This window comes from Colius striatus, unplaced genomic scaffold (genome assembly GCF_028858725.1).
Source record: "Colius striatus isolate bColStr4 unplaced genomic scaffold, bColStr4.1.hap1 scaffold_46, whole genome shotgun sequence".
Classification (NCBI taxonomy): Eukaryota; Metazoa; Chordata; class Aves; order Coliiformes; family Coliidae; genus Colius; species Colius striatus.
This window is the reverse complement of record NW_026908527.1, coordinates 340,084-345,759: the sequence shown is the minus strand read 5'-3', so window position 1 is coordinate 345,759 and position 5,676 is coordinate 340,084. Positions and strand designations below refer to the sequence as shown.

Genomic DNA, 5,676 nt, shown 5'->3' with positions numbered 1-5,676 from the left:
TGCTGTGATGTCAAACGTCCGTGGAACAGAAAGAACAGGAGCAGGCTGCCCAGAGGGCTTGTGGAGTCTCCTTTCTTGGAGGATTCAGCACAAGTCTGGACAAGTTCCTGTGCGACCTGACCTAAGTGAACTTGATTGTGGGGGAGGGGGTTGGTCTAGATGATCTCTAATGGTCCGTTCCAACCCCTACCATTCTAGGATTCTATGATGTCACACAGCCTGGATGCAGTTCCCACATGTGCTGTGATGTCACAGAGCACTGTTGCAGCGTCCAGATGTGATGTGATGTTATAGAGCACTGTTGCCGTGCCCATGTCTGCTGTGACGTCACACAGCACTGTAGCAGTGCCCAGATAAGCTGTGATGTCACACAGTCTCTCTGCAATTGCCACAAGTGTGGCAATGTCACTGAACCCTGTTGCAGTGTCCACGTGTGCTGTGATGTCCCCATGTCTATCAGCCAGCACTGTGTCACATTTGCAGCTGCTTTTGTGTGGGAGCTATCTTCAATCCCACTCACTTGGACTGCTCAGCTCCCATTGAAAAAATAGATGTTGTCGGTTAAGTTATACCACTGCGTATGGGAGCTACAAGAAAGCTGGTACGGAGACCGCAACCACAGTGGTAAGTATGTCCCTATGTAGTCTATTAACCAGCACTGTGCCACATTTGCATCTGCTTTCCTGTGGGAGCTATCTTCAATCCCACTCACTTGGACTGCTCAGCTCCCAGGGAAAAAAATATATGCTGTCAGTTAAGCTATAGCACTGTATATGGGAACAACAAGAAAGCAGAAAGGCAGACCTCAGTTACAGTGGTAAGTAGATCTCGGTGTACCCTATCAGCTAGCACTGTGTCACAGTTACAGTTGCTTTCTTGTGGGAGCTATCTTCAATCCCACTCACTTGGACTGCTCAGCGCCCATTGAAAAAATACATGTTGTCGGTGGAAGTTATACCACTGCGTATGGGAGTTACAAGAAAGCAGGAAGGCAGACCCCAGCTACAGTAGTAAGTAGGTCCCCATGCAGTCTATCAGCCAGCACAGTGTGACATTTGCAGCTGCTTTCCTGTGGCAGCTACCTTAGATACCACACTTTTTCTCCTCAGCTCCCATTGAAAAAATACATGTTGTCGGTTAAGTTCTACCACTGAGTATGGGAGCTACAAGAAAGCAGGAAGGCAGACTCCACCTATAGTGGTAAGTAGGTCCCATTGCAGTCTATCATCTTGCACTGTGTCACATTTGCAGCTGCTTTCCTGTGGGACTTATCTCCAATCCCATGCACTTGGCCTGCTCAGCTCCCATTGAAAACACACAGGCTGCCAGTAGAAGTTACGCCACTGCGTGTGGACACTACAAGAAAGCAGGTACACAGACCCCAACTACAGTGGTAAGTAGGTCCCCATGTAGTCTATCAGCCAGCACTGTGTCACATTTCCAGCTGCTTTCCTGTGGCAGTTATCTCCAATCCCATGCACTTGGCCTGCTTAGCTCCCATTGGAAAAATACAGGCTGCCGGTACAAGTTACGCAACTGCGTCTGGGCACTACAAGAAAGCAGGTACACAGACCACAACTACAGTGGTAAGTAGGTGTGGTAGTTTGAGCCTGGCTGGATGCCAGGTGCCCACCACACCGCTTTATCCCCCACCTCCTCAGCAAGCCAGGGAAGGGGAGAAAATAAGATGGGAGTCTCGTGGGTTGAGATAAAAGCAGTTTAATAAAGAAGCAGCAAAGCCGCGCACGGGAAGCAAAGCAGAAGCAGATAAAGCTGTTCCTCTCCACTTCCCATCAGCAGCGATGTCCGGCCACCTCCCGAGAAGCAGTGCTGCGGTACGCGTAGCGGTTGCTTTGGGAAGGCCAGAAATGCATCTCGCCTCCCCTTCCTGCTCCTTTCCCCCAGTTTATATTACTGAGCTGACGTCATATGGTATGGAATATCTCCTTGGTCAGCCTGGGTCAGCTGTCCTGGCCATAGTCCCTCCCAAGATCATGCCCACTCATAGCTATTGGTGAAGGTGGGGGAAGGAATGCTGGAGGGACAGCCCTGATGCTGTGCGAGCGGTAGTCATAATATTGATATCAACAGTAAGCACAGCACTGCAGGAGCTGCTGTGGAAAATCACTACCGTCCCAGACCCACTACAGACAGTCACAGGAATGCAGACATATTACAAACACTATTGTTTCTGTGTTCAAACGAAACACACAGTCAGTAATATCAATCATGAAAACATCTCCTTAATTGTAGCATTCTTTTTTCATAAAGTGTATGCTCAAAAGACCTTGTAAACTCTTACAAGGGCTCCAAGTTTTCTGCATGTCCAATATGTTCATGTGGCTGCACAGCTTCTGAAGTTGTGTTCTATGTTCTGCATTGTCAGTTCCCAGACCTGTAGGCAAAACCTCAGATTGAACGTCGTATTCGTTAACTGACATCTTCAAGTCTGGAAGCCTGGTAACCCGGACCTTGGATAACAAAACACATCAAGTTGAAACCACAACTCATCAGTAGTCTCTCTCTAACTCTAAGCTGCTCTAAGTGAAACTGTAAACATGTACCCATTTATTGATACCTGGAAGTAATTGGTTTTCTCCCAGTGTCCCAACAGGCACGTTCCCATGTTTAATTCTTCTCCAGATATTGCCATCTTTTTCATCATAATAGTGTCGTAAGGAACTCGTAGTTAACTCCATGGAACACAACCAAGAGAGCAACCAAGTAAACAACCCAAGCCCTGATTACACAAGTTACAGCTGAAATACACACCACACAGAATAACTTCCTAGACCAAAATAGAAGAAGAAAACTGCTGGGGGGACACAGTTAGAAAAACTCTAAACAATAGCATAGCAATCAGAAAAAGGCTGAGATGTGCCATATAGGAAAGGAAGCTGCTAAAGAGAATTACTTCCAGTAATTCCCCGTTTCCATTTTATTTTTCATCTGAAATTGACTGAATGGTCAGATGGAAAACAGCATCACACATTATAAAACACTAACTAACTGTACTCTTGGACAGGACCAAGCAGCCACAAGAGGCACGTCACGATCCTGAGATGGAGGGGTGGCCTTTCTGATGAACTTGTCCAGACAATTAAAAAATAACCAACTCTTTAAGCAAAACTCATCTCTAAGTCAATCTCCTACCAACAAGGTTTTGGGAGAATAGGAGAATGCTGAGAGGAAACACTCACTGCATGGAGGGCTGTTACCTTCTAGTCAGTCTTACCCAGAAGAATATTTGCCAGTGCCTTTATTACAGGCCAGGGAACTGACAGAACAATACAAACATGGCACTGACTAATATTTTCTTTTCAGGAAAACCTGAAGAGTTGACTCTGAGAAAACCAATAATTAAAACAATTTCATCCCATGCCTGAGATTATTGCCATGAGAAGTTATCTCAGTTTACCACAGAATGGCTGTGGCTGGAATGGCCCTCTGGAGATAATTTCATCCAAACTCCCTGCTCAAGCAGGGACACCTAGAATCATGTGCCCAGGACCACATCCTGGTTGCTTCTGCTTATTTCCAAGGACAGAGACTCTACAGTCTCTGAGAAACCTGTTCCAGTGGTCAGACACCACCACAGTAAATTATCCAACAGTATTACCTGAATACCGTGTGGAATCAAATTGAACTTGGAACGGACAGAAGCAAAGAAAAGAACAGGTGCTCTTGGTAAAGGAGTTTAGATACAAATATTTTGTAATGCTGCAATTCTATACCTCCCATTGGGTCAATCCCAGTTGTGTTTCCCAAGGTCAGTACTACTTTTACTTTGTGTAGTTCTCCTTTAACTGTTTGATGAATAGAATTAGTTACCTAAGGAAAAAAAGTCACTGCACTTGAGGTGAATTCCAACATAACTTTACAATAACTGTAATGAAACAAATCTTCCAAGCTTAAACATGACACGAGTATTAAACAAATAAAACCAGATTTTGTTACTCATTAAGGAAGGAGCTTCCTGAATGGGACAGTACTCAAACACAGTTTCATTTACAGAGGCTACCCTTCCCCCGTTGAATCCCCACAGATGCAAAAGCAGCAATAACGTTTTCTGGAAGAAGATACTGAATTCAGAAGAATTGAAGAAAAAAAAATCGCATAAATCTCACTTGACTTTGCAGGAAAACAAACCAAGAAAGCTGACTTCTCAGAATCTGGCCAATAGTAGATATTTCTTGTCAATACTAATGAGGAGTTAAATTTGAAAACTAAGTTTGCAGTCCATTACTGCTTTCTTACAGAAAATAACACACAAAGAGCAATAAAAGAACATACCATTGAAAATCTGATAAATATTACCTTTGGGTTCCACTCCAGTTCATTACCAATGGGTGTCACTCTACAAAGTCCCCAGCCTGAGGTGGCAGACACTGAAACCTGGCAGGTGAGTGAAGCAGCTGGTAACTTTGGACTTGACATGTTCTGCCTTCATCTATATAGTTAATTTTGACACTACAGAACATATTTTCCTTCTCTTTTGGGGAAATATCTAGCACCTGAGCCCTTCAGAGTTGGAGAGGAAACAAAGAATTATTATAGTTGTAAAGTTTCTTCACCTACTTGTGTCTAAAAAAGATTAAACTTTCACAGCACAATGTTCAGTGGTGTGTATGTGGAGCCATTCTGGCTTCCCTTCAGCACAGGCAGCATGGGAGAGCTTTTTAAAGAACAATTTGTACAGCAGAGATTTTTTTGCTACTTTTGATGGTGGGTTAACTTTAACTTAGCAGTAAAAGTTCTCAATTACTTTGTATTAAAAAGAGCACATGAATAATTTAAACCAAAACAAATCCACATTTTTACCTGTGAACAACTGTTTTCTGACATAAACCATGAAATGCCAGCTTCTCCACATTTTTAACAGCAATCTTATTACCAGGTTCCTTAAAATACCCAATAATTCCTTCAGCAAGAATTGTATATTGGTTCTTCTGCTGATCTACTCTTCGACGAAAGTAGTTTGTTGCATTTACAACGTGGAGAGGCAGAATCTGAAAGCATAAAATACGTTATAAAGACAACTGATGGTTTCTTAAGTTAATGAGACGTTTTCATGTTGAAGGTGACCTACCTCTTTCCAGCCTAAAGAGATGACAAATACTGCTGTACACATGCATTTCAGAAGATGATGACCTCTTATTACTCCAAAGATTAGGAATAATCCTGAATGAATGAATCCTTATGAATGGTAACTGTCCATAGCCCAGTCCAGACTGGACAGAGGTTTATAGAGCAAGATCCATTAGGTCTTGGTGGTATTCCACTTAAATGAACACTAGTGAACTACAGTATTACCTGTCAAGCTACTAACCACTAAGGCATTTCACATCATCCAAGCTTAATTTTAAGTGTTCTCCAACCTTACAATGAGATTTACAAGAACTGACTGGGGAAGCGTGACGCCTTCCCTCTTTTTGCACGGAAAATGCTTGACATAAGCTATCAAGAACACCAATTCACAAAATGCTGGGTGCATTTCATCCAAAGGCTCATGCTAGGCACAAGTACTGAGATACAGCTGAGTGTATGAGGCCAGACAGAAAAGAAGACCAGAATTTCCACTTACTAAAACCCTAAAACTCTCACAGTGCAACTAGAGATTCTTAAAGGAAAGCAACATGATACCGAGTTCTAAACAAAAGAGACAGTGAACACTTA

General features: G+C 43.2%; 1 long non-coding RNA gene across 1 annotated transcript; it reads right to left on the bottom strand.

Annotated features, from left to right (window-relative positions):
- Nucleotides 1–2,606: 2,606 nt before the first annotated feature.
- On the bottom strand, nucleotides 2,607–4,870 carry LOC133629490 (uncharacterized). Its single transcript, XR_009821049.1, has 4 exons — nucleotides 4,822–4,870; nucleotides 4,318–4,395; nucleotides 3,735–3,831; nucleotides 2,607–2,693 (listed from the first exon to the last, which is right to left on the bottom strand). It is a non-coding gene; the product is annotated as an uncharacterized LOC133629490 (long non-coding RNA).
- Nucleotides 4,871–5,676: the final 806 nt, after the last annotated feature.